Raw genomic sequence first — 19,494 nt, 5'->3', positions numbered from 1 at the left:
TATATGAGCCCAGAGCTGGGTGTTTGTCTTTTCATAGACACGCGTAAGAAGGTGCTGTGCCCACTTGACTCCGGGTGGGGTTCCTGCGCATCTTGTCTTGCGCTGTGACTGACACACTTTCCCTTTGCTGGTTGCCCATCGTGGAAGGGCTTTCTGTTCCCTGAGTTTGTAAACCTGCTGGATGAGACTCAAAAGCTTCAGACAGCCCTCCCTCCCGCCCAGGGCAGTTTGGTTCTTTTCTAAAGTCAACGCTTGAACGCTGAGGGACCAGAGCAAGTGAACAAAGCCTCCCGAGATAGAGCTGGCGGCGCCCGGTTGGCCCACGTCTACCTGCAAGGACACCTTGCTCTGGGGCTGAAAGTCAGGAAAGCGGTGACGTGAAGCCGGCAGAACCAGATGACTCCTCTTACCTGCCTTTCCTCCTGCACGGGGTCCACGGTTCCATTTGTCCTGGGAGGGTCATCTGCGTCACTGCCCCCGCTGGCGCTGGCTCGGTAGGGCTGCACCTGGGGCGAGGGCCTCAGCGCCAGCCAGCAGCTGCGCTCCCCGCGGGCACACATTTGCATCTCAATAACCGGGGCTGAAGCTGAAGGAGCCAGCTGTCAGAGCCTCGGGAGAAACGCGCCTTGTTCCTTTAAGGGGTGGGCTCAAGGCTCTTCATCAAGTGGCCTCCATCTCCCCGCTGGTCTTCACACTCACACAATTCTTCTAGACGAAAAAAATATGAAGCACCATTAGCGAGCGAGTTATCAGGGGCCAACTGTGTCCCCATCAATGCCCCTCAGTCCATTGTGGCCGTCGTGCAGCTGCAGGGCTGGCGCCGAGCAAGCCGCCGGCTGGGCTGTCCCTCCATCCCGTCTGACCATCCCCACTGGGCACTGAGGCCATCAAGCCCTTTCACTGTCGTGTCCAGTGGAAGTGGATGGCACGTTCAGAGCTCATGCACTGTCCTGGGGGGACCAGGCCCAGCCAACGCCCCCCAGACGATGGCCCAGCCCCAGTGGATCCCATCCTCCCCTCACCCGCCGGCTGTTCTTGTCGACCCAGTGCCATGAGCCCACCCCTTGCTGACCAATGCCCCTGGCTGCCCACTGACCCAGGGTCTCGGCACACAGGTCTGCCCCAGAGGCCTTCCCTGGCCCATCCCAACGCGTCCCTCACTAGGAGTCTCGGAACAGGTGTCCCTGGGCCTGGTGTTCCATATTCCTCAGTCCCCACACAAGGGCATCACCTCCACCAGTGAGGGCCTGCAGGTCAGCGGTGGTGGGTTGAATACTGTCCCCCAAAGTTCATATCCACCCAGAACCGCAGAACATGACCTTAGAAATAGGGTATTTACAGATGTGATCAGTTAAGAGGAGGTGATGCTGGGTTAGGCTGGGACTAAACCAATGTCCAGCGTCCTCACACCAGGAAGAGACACAGACACAGGGGAGGCCATGTGACCACAGAGGCAGAGACAGTGATGCGGCCACAACCCAGGGATGCCAGAGCCCCCAGAAGCAGGACGAGGTGGGAAGGATCTTCCCCTGGAGCCTCGGACTTCTGGCCTCAGACCAGGAGATGGGACATTCCTTTCTTCCTAAATCCCCCAGGTTATGCCCCTGTGCTGCAAGGACCCCCAGAGACCCACACACTGGAGGAGGAGGCAGCGCCTCTGGACTCAGGAGAGCCTTGCATGCCCAGATCTGGCCGTGCAGAGCATGGGGCCCAGGGTGGCCCCCACAGCCACCCTCCTCGATGACCTGGGGGCAGGTGGGCAACCACCTCCCCAGGCAGCAGCCCCACCCAAAAGGGTCCGGGATGCAGGGCAGTGAGATGGACGGTTCTGCTCTGGGGACTGGCTCCACCCCATCAGCTCATGCAGGGCCCCCCACGCATCTGTGCCCTTGACCCCACCTGCCCCTCTGAGCCCTTCGCACCCAGCCAGGAGCCACTGGGACCCCTCGCCCCTGCCCAGGGGGCACATTGCCCTGGATACAGGCAAATTTTGGTATGAGTCCCTAGGGGAGCGGGACACTGGGCATTCACGGGTGACACCTAGGAAGGACAGGGGCCAAATTCCTCCCTAGATGGTGAGGCAGGTGCCCAAGTGGCCATGCCGGGAGGTACCAGCAGGCCCGCAGCCCAGGGCGGGGCTCTTTGAGCTCCTCCTGCCCAACGCAGAAGGGAGGCGCTGTGGGTGGCACCCACTTTCCATCACTAGCAGCTCTAGGCAGGAATACATTGGGAACTGACATAACAGGCACCATGGAACCACAGGCCCCTTGCTGGGAGGAAGAACCATAAGGACAGGCCAGGGGGAAACAGACCAAGAGGCTCCCTTCTGCTCTGAAGGGGAAGAGCCCCACCTGGGAGGGGACCCACCCCAACGCTCTGCCCTTCCCTAAGGGTGCCAACCTTGTCTGTCAACCTCCCCTGGGGTGCTGGATGGGCCAACCCCATGAGGAGCCGAGGACACAGGTCACCTGGTCCCTCATCTGTGACCCTCAGGGCCAGCTTGGGGGTTCAGAGGGAATCAGGTGCGGCCACAGGGCCTGAACAGTCTAGGCATCAACATCAACACTCCAGGTTTCCACAGGGACCGGGAGAACCAGACAGAAACAGGGCAGGTGGACCGACCGCAGGTTCTTGCCAAACATCTAAGAGACATTTGGGGTTTGGAATCACAGATCAGGGCTGTGGGCGGCATCCTATTCCATAGACTTTTCTGGGGAGGAGAGACTCTCACCCTAAGAGAGAAAGAGGGGCCAGCAGAGTCGGCAAGGCCTACCTCAGATGCCGGTGGAGCCCCCGCACACACGTGTGCACACAGGCAGGACCACACATGTACACGTGCAGGCACACTGGCACAGGGGTGCTTCTTAGGTACACAGTTGTGTATATGACATTTCATACTAATATCACAGTTACATAAATTGTGTGACTAGCTAGATATTTTGGAAATAGGAGTGACCACCAGACCTGACCCTCCACCCTGTGGGCCACAGCAGAGGTGGCCACGCTGGGCCTGCCTGGACTGACCTCCAAGCAGGTGGAAATAAGCTCCTGGCAAGCGCAGAACACACGGGTTCAGATGCCTCTTCCAAAGGAAGGTCCAGCATCCCGGGGTTGGGGGCACCTCGGCTGTCTGGCGCCCACACGTGCGGTCTCGCTTGCCTGTCCCCACCCCCTCCCCGAGGACACCCAGCAGCACGGCTGCTCTGAGGAGCCAAGATGACACCAGGAGGACACCATCTGGCTGCAGGACCCCCGGCCCCCTGCCCAGAGCTGTGGCGGGTCCTGCCGGAGCCCCCAGCCCAGTCTGGGGCTGCACTGACTGACACACCCAGGGCAGCTGTGGCAGCAATGAGCCAGGGTACAAACCCCCAGTGCACACAGCCAACCAGCTCCTTCCACGTTTGCTGGTGTCACAGGGTCTTGGCTGGTGGGACACAGTTATCAAGGGGGTTCCCTTCTATCATCCCTGAGTGCTGGGGCAGGAATGGCTGCAAAGCCCAGAGGGGGCTTCCAGGTGGAGGCAGAAGCTAGAGGCCCTGACGCGGCTCTGCCCGCTGACCCCACCGAGACTCAGCACCTAATTACTCCTGCTCCCGTCCCAGGGCTGGCAGAGGATGCCCTGGAGGGGCTACCAGCCAGGCCATGCTCTAAGGGTCAGGGGGACAGCTGCCCGGAGAGGAGGGGACGACACCTGAGACCACAGGCACCTCCTCTGCCTCAAAAAGGAAGACGCCAGGATCCCTGGACGCAGAGGCATCTGTCTTCCCCGGGTCAGGTTAGCAGGGAGATGGCAGAGCCAGGAAAACCCGGCACACAGCCGCCTCTTCACAGGATGAGAGGGGCAATGCCCCACCCGAGGCTGGGGGGACAGCTGGCCCGCCACTGTTGGGGCTCAGGCACCACAGCTGCACAGGCAGCCGAACCCCACTCAGACCCAGGAAGCAGAGTGCACACTGCCCGGAACTCCTATCTGTACCGCGCAGCTGGCAAGGGCCAGAGGCAGCTCACGGCGGGAGCGGTGGGGGGGGGTTGGGGCTGGCATCGTCCACCCTTGGTCAGGGTGCCCACAGGTCCCTAAACAAGGTGGGGCGCTGAGCCCAGGTCCCTGCAAGCAGCACAGGGTACAGCGGCCCATCCCTTCCCGGACGGGCGCCCAGGGCCAGTGCTGAGCCATCCTTACCAGCCTGCAAGGTGGGAACCCACATGCACCTCACAGCTCAGGGACAGAAGCCGAGGGGCTTTGTGGAAAGACTTGCCCACCCTGATGATCCCGCAGCCCCAGCCTCTGAGCTGAAACCGGCGAGTCTCTCGCAGCCTTCTCAGGACCAGTGGGTCCAAGCTGGGGCCAGGAAAGGAAGGCACCCTCGCACCGACAGGAGCAGGGCACACCCCACACCTGGGGCCACACCAGAGAGCAGCCCACAGGGCCGGGCAGCAGGGGAGGCCGTTGCCAGGGCCCCATCATCCTGCCTTACCGGGATAGGCCCCAAATCCAATGACAGTGTCCTTACAGGAGACAGAAGAGGACAGACACAGACTGAGAAGTCACGTGAAGGTGGAGATGGGAGCCCCCAGAAGCTGGAAGAGGCTGGAAGGATCCTCCCAGGGAGCCTCTGTCTTGGTCTGACTTCTGGCCTCCAGACTGTGAGAGGATGAGGGTCTGCTGTTCTCACCACCCAGGTTGTGGTGATTTGATCTGGCAGCCCCAGGACACTAGCACACCCACCATCCCACTCTAGTGTGGATGTGATGGGGGCAGCCCCCTCCCCAGGCTTCTTCCGACTTCTCTGGTCAGCCCTGGGGGCACACCCTTGGCCCCGGCTTCAATGGACACACCCAAGTCAGAAGCAGAAACGCCCCTCCTTTGATAACTTAGATGAAATGGACCAATTCCCCCCAAATCACAAACAACCAAACTCACCCAAAATGTAATAGATACTGAATAGTACTATAATTGTCAAAGACGTTGAATTTGCAGTTAAAACTATGGAAGAGAAATGTCCAGGCCCAGGTGGTTTTACTGGTGAATTCTACCAAACATTTAAAGAAAAAGTAACACCAATTCTACCCGATCCCTTCCAGAAAGTAGAAAAGGAAGGAACACTTCCGAGGTCAGCATTACCCAAATCAAAGCCAGAAAGGACAAACAAGAAAACCACAGACCAACATCACTCATGAAATAGAAAATGAGCCAGCAACCAAGTGGGCTCAGCTTCAAAATTTGAAAATCAAAAGACCAAATAAGAAACACCATATAATCATATCAACAGATGAAGAAAAAACATTAGACAAAATTCAATATCTATTCATGATAAACAACAACCACCACCTCTCAGCAAATCAGAACAAGAACTTCCTGAACCTGACAAAGGGCATCTACACACCCACAGCCGCCCCTCTCCCCCATGCCCCTCCTCAGTGGAGAAAACCATACAGCGGTCTGGCTGGGAACCGACCCCTCTGTTCTGAGGAGCTGGGCAAGAGCGGGGAGGGGGCAGACAGTCCAGAAAAGGCAGGACGCCACCACTGTCAGATGGGAGAAGCTGGCAGACAAGCTCCATGTCTCAGCCAGAGCATCACACAAAGGCCACCTCCCCCAGGGCAGGGGCCCCGGCCCAGGAGACACCCCTGTGTCCCAGGGTCTAGTGCTGAACCATGGTCAGGCCCAGGGTGGGCCTGCAGACGCCCCCGCCCCCTGGGGTCCTCAGAGGCTGGGTCTGAAGGGGCTGCACCCCTGGTGTGGTCGCCCTCAGGTCCAGGCTCAGCCCGGGTGTGCCCTCCCAGCGGCTCTCAGGTGGGGGACCCTGAAGGGGCGTCAACACATCAGCAGGACCCCTAGGGACTGTCATAGGCGACAGCTGGAGGTGAGAGGCTGGAGCTAGGCCTCGAACTTGCAGGTTCACAGCTCACAGCGTCTAGGCCAAGCGGCCTCCCCACGCATCATTCCAACATGTCAATAACCTCATGGGGATTTTCGTCCTCCTGAGGTGAGAGCTTGACAAGGCCTGTGTATCGGCCGCAGGGCATCCCCCAGAGCCAGGCCCTCCAAGAAGGGCCTTGACTGGCCTGTGGCTTCGGACCCTGGCCTCACTCGGACTGACGTCCAGTGCCCGCGGGCAGCGCTCAAGGACAGAGCTGGGCCGAGGGACGCCGGCCTCCCAGCTCACAGCCCAACGTAGTGTAAACATTTGGTAGAATCTCAGTGAAGCGGCCTGGGCGTTCCTCCAGGGAGGTTTTTAAACCACTAACCTAATCTATTTCTTACAGGTCTTAGCTTCTGACAGTGAGAAAGGCAAAGGGAAAAATAACAAATAACGAAAAGCACACAGATGTGAGTCTCCTGGTCTTCCTCACACAGGAGAGAAGGAACCCGCCTCCTTCCTGGCTGTTTCCCGACCAAATGTGATTCAAACATCACCTCTCCTGATGACGCCGTTCCTGACAGATGTGGCAGCGGGGACCCTTGTCTCCAGGTCTCTGTCCTGTGGAGACGCCTCCAAACAGGAAAGCGGCAAATCCCCTGACGGTCCCGCGGTCAGGATTCGGCCCCTGCAGGTGACCCGGCCTGCTCGGAGTCTGCACCTGGCCCCAGCCTGACCCCACACAAATGACCGAGGAGACCCCAGACACATCCAGGCCCCCTACCCGGGCACATCAAGCTGACGGCGACCCCCGCACGTCACGTCCAACACCTGACCCTCACCCTGCTTCCCTGCCCCCAGCCCCCTACCCCAGCCCCACGCCTTCCCCTCACAGCCCCCCTCCCCGCCATTGCCTCCACCCCACCCAAAGCGCGCCCCCCACCACAGCTCCACCTGCCCAGCCTGAGCCCCTCCCCCATCCACTCACAAGCCCCCACCTCCCCATGGCCCCACATACGCTGTCATCCCCAGGGGACCAGCCCGACAGCGGGTCAGCACAGCGCAAATCAACCCGGACCCCGTCCCTTGAACGTACCCACCAGCTCACTCGATTTCTCTTCCCTCATCTCTGAACGGACGCTGGAGACCTCGTGCACAATCAGCAGGAAAGCAAGCCCACCACCTGCGGACAATCATACTCAGGCCTCCCCTTCCGAACCGCTCACCTTTCTGCTCAGGGCGCACGCAGGTGGGGAGGGGGCACAGGGTGGGGGTCCCAGCGGAGAGAGGACGAGCCCCACTGACCACAGCCCAGGCCCAAGCGGGGCCCAGACCCTACTGTGACCAGGGCCCTGAATGCGGGTGGGGCCTGCCACAGGACTTGAAAAAGGTGCTAGGACTCCTGTGATTACCCTCGCCAAGGGCTTCACGCCACCCACCTGAGCCTCGTTGAGACGCCCACACACAAAGACTGCAGCCTCCACCTGTACTGCCCTAGTGGGGCTAGCTGGGCGGGGCCTCACACCCACGGACCTGAGAGATGATGGTAAACAGGTGTGGCTCAAGCCGTGGAATTGTGGAAATCTGTTACACAGCCACAGAAATCTAATTCAGTCACAAAGGAAGCATCAGCGAGTTCCATGAAGTAGAAATGTTATAGAACTGATCATGATGCAATAAGACCACAAGTTGTTAACAGTGTCAAAAAGCAGACAGAAAAAGAATTTCATGTGGAAAAATTTTTTTAAACTATTAACTCTTGGATGAGTGGGGAAATACAACCGAAAGTATAGAATTTCTAAAAAAAATAATGACGTGAAAACACTACACATCAGAATCTATGAAATACATTTAAAGCACTAATCATAGAGCAATTCACAATATTAAACATTTTTATTTAAAAAGATGAAAACAAGTTAAATTCCCAACTCAAACAAAGCTTAGAAAAAGAACTAAGTAAATCAATAGAGAGCATAAGAGAGGAAATAATAAAAATGAGAAGAGGCATTACAGGGTAAAGAACAGAAAAAACACAATTATGATTAGTAAACCAAAATCCTAATTTTTAAACTAACAGAATAGGTCATCCATTAGTTAACTTAATTGAGAAAATAGAAGAAAACCAAAAATAATAATAATAATAATAAGAGGAGGACTTCCTTGGTGGCGCAGTGGTTAAGAATCCACCTTCCAGGGCTTCCCTGGTGGCGCAGTGGTTGAGAGTCCACCTGCCAATGCAGGGGACACAGGTTCGTGCCCCGGTCCGGGAAGATCCCACATGCCACAGAGCGGCTGGGCCCATGAGCCATGGCCGCTGAGCCTGCACGTCCGGAGCCTGTGCGCCACAACGGGAGAGGCCACAACAGTGAGAGGCCCGTGTACCGCAAAAAAAAAAAAAAAAAAAAAAAAAGAATCCACCTGCCAATGCAGGGGACACAGGTTTGAGCCCTGGTCCGGGAAGATCCCACCTGCCGTGGAGCAACTAAGCCTGTGTGCCACAACTACTGAGCCTGCACTCTAAAGCCCGCGAGCCACAACTACTGAACCCACATGCCACAACTACTGAAGCCCACACACCTAGAGCTCATGCTCCATAGCAAGAGAAGCCACTGCAATGAAAAGCCCACACACCGCAATGAAGAGTAGCCCCCGCTCACCGCAACTAGAGAAAGCCTGCACAAAGCAATGAAGACCCAATGCAGCCAAAAATAAAAATAAAAATTAATTAATTAATTAATTTTAAAAAAACTGGCCCTGTTAGAGATGGAAAACTTAGACCCATTTCCATGGAAGAAATAAAGTTACCAGGAAACACTCAGCCCCCTGTCCCCACAAAAAGGCAATAGGCACAGGTAATTTCATAGATAAATTCTACCAAATCTTTAAGGACCAGATGGTCTTTTTTTTTTATTTGGAGTACAGTTGCTTTACAATGTTGTGTTAGTTTCTGCTGTACAGCAAAGTGAATCGGCTATATATATACATATATCCCCTATTTTTTGGATTTCCTTCCTATTTAGGTCACCACAGAGCAAGGGACCAGATGGTCTCAAAGCTTTACAAATTATCCCACAGCATTGAAGATGAGGGGAAAACTTTTATATTCTTTTTCTAAAGCAAGAAGAACATTGGTAACCTAACTATAATAAAGACAGTATGAAAGAAGACATTTACAAGCCAATATCACTTATGAATATTGATGCAAAAGCACCAACTAAAACATTGCCCATCAGAATACAACCCCATACAAGGAAAATAAGACACCACAGCCAAGGGGGATTTATCCCAAGACTCCAAAGTTGCTTCACTATCAGACATTCCAGACATAAAATTCACTATATTGACAGATTTCAGGTGAAAAATCATGATTCTCTCCATAAGTGCAAAAAAAGCCCTGACAAAATTTAATGCCCGTTCCTGATAAAAATATAAACAGTAAGGAAAATAGATATTGATAGATCGATACGTTCTTCACAAAACAAAATATATATACCATTTCCTAAACCCATCACCCCCCTGAACAAGAGATGCTACTGTCAGCACTGTACAGAGGCATTAGCCATTGTAATCAGACAAGAAAAATCAGTGAGGATCATACGAACTGGAAAAGAAATGAAACTTTCTCTATTTGCAGAGGCTATGATCGTCTACCTGGAAAAGCTTAGAGCAATGCTGTGCAATTAAACTTTTTGTGATGATGGAATGTTCCACATCCTCCATGTCCAAAACAGGACCCACCAGCCACATGCAGCTATTGAGCTTTGAAATAGGGCTCCTGTGACCGAGGAACCGAGTGTTTGGTTTCATTTCATTTTATTTTATGTGCATACATACATTTATTTATTTATTTATTTATTTATCTTGGTTGCGTTGGGTCTTCGTTGCTGTTCGCGGGCTTCCTCTAGTTGCAGCGAGCGGGGGCTACTCTTCACTGTGGTGCGTGGGCTTCTCACTGCAGTGGTTTCTCTTGTTGTGGAGCATGGGCTCTAGGCGCGTGGGCTTCAGTAGTTGTGGCATGTGGGCTCAGTAGTTGTGGCTCGCGGGCTCTAGAGCACAGGCTTAGTAGTTGTGGCGCACAGCCTTAGTTGCTCCACAGCATATGGGATCTTCCCAGACCAGGGCTCAAACCCGTGTCCCTTGCATTGGCAGGTGGGTTCTTAACCACTGTGCCACCAGGGAAGTCCCTGCACATATATTTTTATCAGCAATGGGCATTAAATTTTGTCAGGGCTTTTTTTGCACCTATGGAGAGAATCATGTGATTTTTCTCCTGAAATCTGTCTATATAGTGAATTTTATGTATAGAGTTTCTGATAGTGAAGCAACTTCGGAGTCTTGGGATAAATCCCCCTTGGTTGTGGTGCTTTATTTTCCTTATATAGGGTTGTATTCTGATGGCCAATGTTTTGGTTAGTGCTTTTGCATCAGTATTCAACAGCTACAAGTGACTATCACATTGGACAGCAGGTCTGGCCATAGAGAATCAATGGGGAAAATTGACTCAAACAATAAGCGAGTTCACAAAGGCATGAAATTATCACACAGAAATCCAGAGCTTCATGTCCACACAAAATAACTCCCATCAACATCAGACACCAAGAAGATGAAACACTTTGGAATTAACCTAACAAGTGTGCAAAAGTCATTATTGGGACAATTAAAGAAATGTGAGTACAAATTGCAGATTAGAGAACACCTAGTATTGTATCGAGGCTAACATCCCGATTTTGACTTATGCTTCGGTCATAGGAGAATGAACGCCCATGTTTAGGAAACACACCCCTGGAATATTTAGGGTTGAGGGGGGCACCATTATGCAACTTAATCTCTGAAGACAAACATAGGAAACATTGACTTTTGGGTAATCTGGGAGAAAGGAATGCAGGATTCACTGACCTATTTTTGCAACTTTTCTCTAAATGTGAGATCATTTCACAATAAAAAGTTAAAGAACTGAATTATAAATGCCACGCTCTATGATCTGGCACTTCCTTGCAGGAACTTGGGTCACACCTGTGCCTGTGAGAACAGCTTCTACGAAGAGCTTCTCTGTTATGTCCAATACTTTCTACTACATTCTAACATCACTAAATTATGTGCGTCCTAACACGGCGGCTCCTTACATCCACCAAAGAAGGGCCGGGCAGATGGAGACAACCCCCCACACACAGACCACAGAAGGTGCAGAAGGGTGTGTGTGTGGAGGGCTGTGGAGGGCTCTGTGCACACAGAATGTCCCCAGGACACCGAGAAACGCGGGGTGGCCATCTCTCGGGGAGGAACTCGGAGCACTGGGGTGGGGAAAAAATTCATGTTTCAGTACATATCCCTAAAAATTAAATATTTAAAAACTTAAATAATTTTGATACTGTCAAATACAAGATGGTACAGCCGGAACCCTGCTATGGGCTGAATTGTGTCCCCAAAAATAGATGTTGACATCCTGACCCACAACATCTCAGAATGGGACCTTGTCTGGAAACAGGGTCTTTGCAGATGTAGTTAGTTAAGATGAGGTCTTACTGGAGCAGGGCGGCCCTAATCCGCTAAGACTGGTGGCCTTCTAGGAGGAGGAGGCAAGACACAGCCGTATGAAGACGGAGACGGATGGGGGATACGTCCAAAGGCCAGGACGCCAAGGGTTGCAGGCAGCACTAGAAGCTGGAAGAGGCAGGAGAAGCCTCCCCTGGAGCCTCAGAGGGAGCGGCCTGATCTGACTTCTGGCCTCCAGACAGTTAGGGGACGCACTTCTGTGGTTTGAAGCCCCAGCCTGTGTGTTAGGCAGCCCTGGGAAAAGTAACACAGACCCTGAAAGCAAACAGGCCTGAGCCCAAGGTGCAAACATCAGCCCATCAGCCAGCCTGCAAGCTCCGGCCCAGGAGCAAGGACACCCCCTCCCTAGTCGGTCCCTGTCACAGGATGTAGACTTGGCCCCACTGCTGTAGCCAGAAACCACCTCCGGTTTGTCAAGTCCAAACGTGGGCTCTTTCAAATGCTAATTGGGATGCATAGGGGGCTCCCCAAAGGAAAAGAAATAATGGGCAAAGCAGGGCCCTAAAGGAGCTGTGAGGGGAGAGAAGGGACGGGAGGCAGACAGGAAGCAAGGACACGCAGACAGGGGGTCTGCACACACTGTGCCACGTCTGTGCGCTGCCCGAGGGGGTGGGGTCCAGACCAGAGAGCGGCGGGGACGGCGACAAAGAGCCCAGCAGAAAGTCTAGTGACGGCAGTGTCCAGCACAGGTAGGAACTCAGCCGCACCGACGTTTGCAGGGCGACCCCAGGTGACCAGCCCTGCTAAGCAGAGTTGTGTCCACCAAGAGAGGACTTTGTCAGCCCCGGGTGTCACTGGGGTCGTCCACTCACCGGAGGAGCCAGGCAGGGCCCCGCTTCACACGCAGATGCAGGAGCAGGTGCCGCGGCCAACACGCCTCACCCTGGTTCCACACATTAGTGTCTTAGCTGTGCCGACATGCTCACACACATACACACATGTGCACACGCACACCCCAGCTTTGAGGAGCCCTTCTGCCTCCTTATTCACTTACTCCCAGACCAGCTTTGCCCTTTCTAGATGGGTCGGAACAAGGCAGGCATCCTTACCAGGGACAGGAGCCACAGAGCAGGCGTCCACAGCCGCAGGGCTGGGAGTGGTTACGCCGGAGGACCGAGAACAGAGACAAGTGCTCTGACCAGCAGGACTAGGGTTCCGCTGTTGAGGTAGCGAGTCACTCACACACACAGGCAGAAATTCGAGGGAGGCTGTGGAGTTGGGTGGAATCGGGAGGCATATGGGTGTGAACTCAGTTTCAATCCAAGTGGCTACAGACCAAAGTGCACAAACGTGTGTGTGCACGTTCACGTGTTCCTTAGCTCCGTCCAAGAGCATCTAGAGTACTTTCCAAATCCTACCTCTCACTGAAGGCACCAGGCTCTGCAGAGTGGCCACGTCCAGGGCTGGGCGGGGACAGAAGAGCCTGAACACCTTCAGTCCAGAGTAAGGATAGACCCACAAAGAGGGGCTCCCACCGGCCAAGGCCCAGACTCTGGGGCAGGAGCATGAAATAGGACATTGAATGAATGAATGAATGAATGGAGAGTCCAACAAGGAGCAAGACCTTTGGAGTTCTAAGGTTACGGCGGGGGAAAGAGGCATGGCGGACACGGTGCTGATGGACCATCACAGTGAACACTGCCAGAAACAAGCCACATGGAAATCACGCCCTCCCAATCCTGCTTAGGTGAACACGCGTGAACCCCCTGTCCTGAAGCAACATTAGACACACCCAAACTGAGGTCCCCACGAGGCCATAGTCCCCGCTCTTCAAAAGCTTAAGGGCACCAAGTCCAGACAGAGGGGACGGAGATGTTCGCATGCTGGCCTGTCCTCCAGGCCCACCATGCATCATGACTGACACAGGGTCCACCCAGGTGGGCTTGGGGCGTGCTGACTTGTCATAGCGCCTTCCCTTCCCAAAAGACCCTACAGCACAGATTAGCTTTTATGTTGAATTTGCTTTGGCTTTTCCCTAAGAACTTGGTGACCCTCCCTCAGCACAGAGACCTCCCAGAATCCAGGGGGCAGGACCCAGAGGGAAGACCTCAAGGATATTTTGCTCCAGGCAAGACCTCTGCTCTCAGAGGGCGGGCGCGGGAGGTCTGCCTTCGGAGCAAGTTCCTCCCTCCCAGGGGTGCAGGCAGAGCCACAGCTCTGGGCCAGGGCCAGTGTCAGCTCTGGGCCAGGGCCAGGGTCAGCTCTCAGAGAGAAGACCCTTCCTTTCTTCCCAGCCATCTGACCTACCCCAAATGGGCACCCCTCACAGTGTTTTCTAGGAAGCCATTTCTCCATCCTCTGGTCCCCTGCGGCATCGAATGGGACCCCTGAGGCACTGTCACCCTCACTATGGCCAGGGCGGGGGCGCGGCGGGGGGGGTGGGGGGGACAAGGAACCTGGTGTGTTTTCCGGGCCGGTGACAATGAAAGCAGACCTCCCCTAAACCCGACAGCCCGCTCGGCCCCTCTGCCTGTGGGGACTCACCCCGCGTGGCCCAGGCTGGGGCTCCAGGCAGCAGCGCCAGCTGGTGGAGCCACAGCTCCTCCTCCAGAGTGTGCCCCCCAGGCCCATCCTGCCTGCTCCCCACAGCTGCCTGGGGCAAGCTCGCTGCTTCTCTTCTCTGTGTGTATTTTCTCTGGAGCCCGACCCATGGGCTTTTCTGCATTCTCTTTGAGATAAAAATCAAAAACAAATCTTTAAAGACCATCTCCAAAAACCACAGAATGGCTGGAATTAAATAAAAATAAAGCTTGTGGTTTTCCTTTCAGGAACTTCCTGCTTATCTGAAATGCACAGAGTCAGCAGCACCTCGGAGCCCGGATGGAGGTTCCCGGGGCCTCAGCCTTGGGATGGGGGTCATCCCAGCAGGTGACTGGCCACCCTGTCCCGGTGTGCATCACGGGAGGGGGACAGTGGCCAGACCTGCTGGCCTAATGCCAATGTACACGTGTGTGCAGTCCACGTGGGGGCTGACGAGTGTCCCCAAATATCCACATCCACCCTGATCTGTGCCCAGACTGTTCTGTGTTCTTATGAGACGGTCGGACATGTGTGGGCACAGAAGAATAGCTCGGGAAGACAAAGTTTATTAGACTCAGGGGTCCTAGAGATGAGGCCACACATGCAGGGCCATGGGGAAACACCCGAGTGGAAGCAGGAGTCAGGGGGAGGCCTAGGAGAGCCTTTATCAGTTCTGGGGGTGCTGGGGTTGTCCCCAGCTGTCTGGTCCCTCTTCCTGGGTGATTAAGGGCAAGGGGGAATGTTGGCACCGTGTGTGAGAGGTGGATAAAGAGGTGGTGTGGGGTCTGGAAGCAAAAGGTTTCTTAAGATGTCAAGACATCACAAGGTACAGAAAATTGTAAAACATGATGAATACAACCTGAATATCAGGTTATGACATTATTTGGAAACGGGGTCCTTGCAGACGTAATAAAGTGAAGGATCTTTAAGATGAGATCATCCTGGATCAGGGCGGCCCTCAATCCAACGACTGGAGTCCTGACAGAGGAGAAACCACGCAAAGATGGAGGTAGAGGCTGGAGTGACGCGGCCACAGCCCAGGGACACCTGGTGCCCCAGAGGCTGGACCCTCCCCCTTCCAGCCCCCGAGAGCCTCCACAGGCAGCGCAGCCCTGAGACACCTGAATCTCTGATTCAGGCTCCAGACTGCAAGAGAACCAGTGTTGTCTCGGGCCCCCAGTTGGTGGTGATTTGTTGTTCCCTGAATCCGCGGTCCCAGAAACATTCCAAGGGATTTCGGCATCATCTTGAAACAGGCTTGAGAAACCAATAAAACTGTCCATTAAACTTTCCTTTCAGCTGCCATGAGAGCACCTTTGGGACGACATTAAAATTTGGGGGCAGGAGGACGGAAAGGATGCTTTTTGGTGGGTGCTGTTAGTCTGCCAAAACTGGCACCACAGAAGGATAATCGGGAGGTTTTCACCTGGAAAGCCTGTCGTTTATGACCAGGTCCTTCTGACCGCGTCCCGGACCACAGGTTCCTCCCAGGCGCCAGGTAACACATACTGGGATCCGCCCACGTCTGAATACAGCACAAAAATCTCCCTTGTTGCAAGTGGAGAGCTTTCCCACACGATTAATTTAAGATGCCGGGACACATGGGGGTGAGGCATCTGAAACCTGCTCAAGATCTCTGCTGAATTCCACGTGGAATTTATGCGTATCTACGGATTGCCAGGAATAGATCTATCATACTAACGACCGCAGTCCTTAACAGCACTCACACACATCTAGTGGCAAGTAACAGAACTGCAGGAACAAAGGTGAAAAGGAGAATCTGGCAGCTTTAGAAGCAGTCTTGTGCTCATCACAAAATTCCCACCTGTACTTGTCTCTCCCTACCCTGAAGATCACTCTCTTAGAATGTATATTCCACGCAGCCTTATCAGCCAGGAAGACTTTGTCATACTTTCTGATCCACATTAGTACTGTGAAATAAAAATGAGTTTTATTTTTAGAAAATTTTCCAAATGCAAACCATAACATAAAATTTAATGTGATTTTTCTTTCAGGCCATATTGTCTCAAAATCCTGACAGAGCCTCCTAGAGGTGGGGGCCGGGTACCCATCTGAAAATCACTCTTCTGGGAAAACTGACTTAATGATCATGAAAAGATATGGACTGCTTCACACACTTGCGTGTCATCCTTGCACAGGGTCCGTGCTAATCTCTGTATCGTTCCAGTTTTAGTACACGTGGTGCTGAAGCCAACACCATGTGGAATTTAAACCAACACTCGCATGAATAACGCCGATGTCCGCGCCCCCTGTAAACAACAACCGCCTTAGGGGGCTTCCCCAATGTGTTTCATCAGCTCCTCCAGACCAATCTAAGTCTTAGTTTTTGTGCAGAATAATCTTTCTTCCTTGTATTGATGCGGGAAGAAATAATAGTTGTTTTCACAATTCACCATCCATACACGGTAACAGAAGACAGTCGCCTATCAGAACACAGCTTTGCTAAAAGTGGCTGGTTGGGAGGCAAACTCCTAATTGTACTTGGATGGGACAGTGGGTTAACTTTGCCAAGAAGGAGAGTTTGGAAGAGAAAAGAAGATACAGACAAGGAATCAGATTAATTTCTTTTGTGCAGCAAAATATTCTATCAGCTTACGGCTATAAAGTTCTAACAACTAACAAGCTTTACTGAAGAGAAGAAAGAAACCACACACTGGCCAACATGGAGCCCAAGGCCCAAAGCTGTCTTCGACTTGAGATTGGAGCAAAAGCAAAGTCACTCGTGAAACAAAAGCAGAGAGGCTCGAAGGGAGCTGCACACATCAGTATTTTCAACGAATAAACATCCGCAGGCACCTGTTTGCTGGGAACCAAGAAAGAAGAGCAAAGACTTTAGAAAAAAGCAGGGAGTGAGGCGCGGGCCATGGGGACTAAAAGTCATCTAATTTTATCTGGCTTCTTTCCAACGGCAAAATCTAATCCATCATTTTCTCTGGGTGAAAGCTCTTAATGAGAATTTAGAAAGTGCAACTGAAATTCAGAATTCTCTGGGGATTCTGCTGGGAAGATATCTAACAGCCACACAAAACTCACCGCAGCCAAACCTGTCAAGAGAACAGACCACGTGGGAAGCCGTGGGGCTGTACCGTGGCTCCCGGACCTCCGTGCCCCTCGCCACCACAGGAAACATCCTCCTCCTGCTGGGGAGGAGGGGTTGGCTCCTCTAAGACCCCAGCTTACAGCTCTCAGCTCGTGAAACCCTATGGGAAGGGCCGGATGGAGAGAGGCGGCCTCTCAGCACCACACACTTGCACCCTTGACACCATCCCCTGTCCTCACTCGGACAGATGGGGAAGGAGTCTCGCTGGTCTCCCTCGTGCAACCATCACACCTGTCTAGTTCCGGACTTTTCCATCAACCAAAATGAAACCCCACACCCATTAGCAGTCACTCCCCACCCCCTCCCCCAGCCCCTGGCACCCGCTGATCTGTTTTCTGTCTCTCGATTTACCTGTCCTGGATGTTTCACACACAAGTGAACTCATGTCATGTATGTGGCCCTTTCTGTCTGGGCTCTTTCACTTAGAATAATGGTTTCAAGGTTCATCCACATTGTAGTGTGTCAGCACTTCATTCCTTTTTACAGCGGGATGATGCCCCCTTGTACGGATGACCACGTTCTGTTTATCCATCATTCGTCAATGGACACGGGCTCTTTCCACCTTACGGCTGCAGTGACTGTGCAGGAATGACTGTGGGCAGGCAGGTATGTGCTCAGGTGCCTCTTTTCAATTCTCGGGTGTGCACCCAGGAGTGGAGTTGCTGGGTCACCTGGTAACTCTGTGCTTAACCTTCTGAGGAACCTCCAGACTGTTTCCCACCAGCCATGCACGAGGGTTCCAATTTCTCCACATCTACGCCAGCACTTGTCATTTTGCATTTTTATTATAACCACCAGAGAGGGGGCAAATGGTATCTCGTGGTGGTTCTGATTTGCATTTTGCCAAGTATCTTTTCAGGTGCTTGGTGGCCATCTACCTATCTTCTCTGGGGAAGTGCATTTGAATAGTCTTTCTCCTGTTTCCACTCGCCTTTCTGTAGCCCTGTATGTAGGAGGCTTGGGCGTGCAGGGTCCCAGTGCTCACGTAAGGTTCGCAGGGTCGTCCAGCATGCCCTCCAGTACACAGGCTGTGACCTTTGGTCAATGTTTGGAAACAGGGGGAGGGGTGATCTCAGCCTTTTAATGATCTCCTGGGTGTTCCCTTGTTAAGGATCTTTGATCAAAGGACATTATCATCCAGTATATTTTATATTTTATTTTCTCCTGGGAAGAAATGGACCCCAGTAATCCCAGAGCATAAGGAATGACCCAGAGGTCAGGTTGACACCTCAAGCCAAGTAATGTAAGACAGCAGCCAGGGCTTCCACACCATTGAAACCTGAGCCCACTGCCACCTCCAATCCCGGAGAGGGTTTGAAGAACCAAAATTCAACTGAAAAAGCCAGAAAACACGTAGTGATACCAGATGTCACCATTAAGCTTATAATAGTGACAAATAATTTTTCTACCACTTCCAAGTTGTGCCACCACGTCCATTCCCTGCACCACGAGCTCAGTATCTCCTTAATTTTCCGCCTTTGATAAACAGGCAATTCGGATTTGTTTCCACAAAAGCAGGGCCCACGCAAAATTCTCAACAGATGTACTCCAAGCACACACGATGCTAGAGAGCCGTGTTAAAGCATTTTGCATCTTAACTCTCTTACATTCTGGAGTGTCTCGCCCTGAAAATCCAGCATGATTTAAGGGAGCTCCCCAAAATTCAGAAAATATGTTCTTCTGTATCTACGTGAAAATACGGGTATGACCTCTCACACTTGCAACCTGAACATTAGGTTTCCAATGATAAACATTCTAAATCATCTCAGCAAACCTCCGCCCAGCACATCTGCACCTGGTTAGGGTGTGGCTTCCAGAAGGAGGGGCAGACGTCCTGCACGCAGGTTGCTCCCAGCTCCTCCTGAGGGCAGAGGTCACCAGAGCTGGCTGAGGCCCAGTGGCTCCTGTTGGCTCAGGTGATGGAGCCGATGGACTCACTGTTCTCTCTGAGCGCCAAGGAGATGACAAGTTCAGGGTGCAGTGGGAGCACACAGCAAATTCCCCTTTTGTTTCCTATGTGGGACATTTTGAACCGAATTTAAACCAAACACAGGAAAAAGCTAAAATTTTTTTCAGTTTTCTGACACGTGTAGCCCCCAAGACGATGACGCATCGCCCGCCCTGTAGAAGGCACGCCCCTCCCTTCTCTACAACCCTTACCTGCCTTCGCTGGGACCTCTCTTCTCACTCACCTTCCTGCCTGACAATGTTTTGTTTCTGAAGAAAAGCCATCTTTTGTCTGCCTAGGGGATCAATCTCCATCTTCCCACTCATTCTGGTGAGTTTTTGAGCGTGATGTCACACATAAGGGGAGGAGGGGCAGTCCCGGCTCCTGCCCGCACATCCCCATGCCCCCTCCACCCGCATCGCCTCACCCCACCTCCATGTCTGGCCAAGTTACGGAGCCTCTGTGGTGAAGGAAGCTGTAGGGTAGGAAAT

General features: G+C 53.1%; 1 non-coding gene across 1 annotated transcript; it reads right to left on the bottom strand.

Moving 5' to 3' along the window:
* Nucleotides 1-16,048: 16,048 nt before the first annotated feature.
* Nucleotides 16,049-16,152, bottom strand: LOC132506593 (U6 spliceosomal RNA). Its single transcript, XR_009535911.1, has one exon. It is a non-coding gene; the product is annotated as a U6 spliceosomal RNA (small nuclear RNA).
* Nucleotides 16,153-19,494: the final 3,342 nt, after the last annotated feature.

This window comes from Lagenorhynchus albirostris, chromosome 15 (genome assembly GCF_949774975.1).
Source record: "Lagenorhynchus albirostris chromosome 15, mLagAlb1.1, whole genome shotgun sequence".
NCBI lineage: Eukaryota > Metazoa > Chordata > Mammalia > Artiodactyla > Delphinidae > Lagenorhynchus > Lagenorhynchus albirostris.
This window is presented reverse-complemented; position numbering and strand designations above follow the sequence as displayed.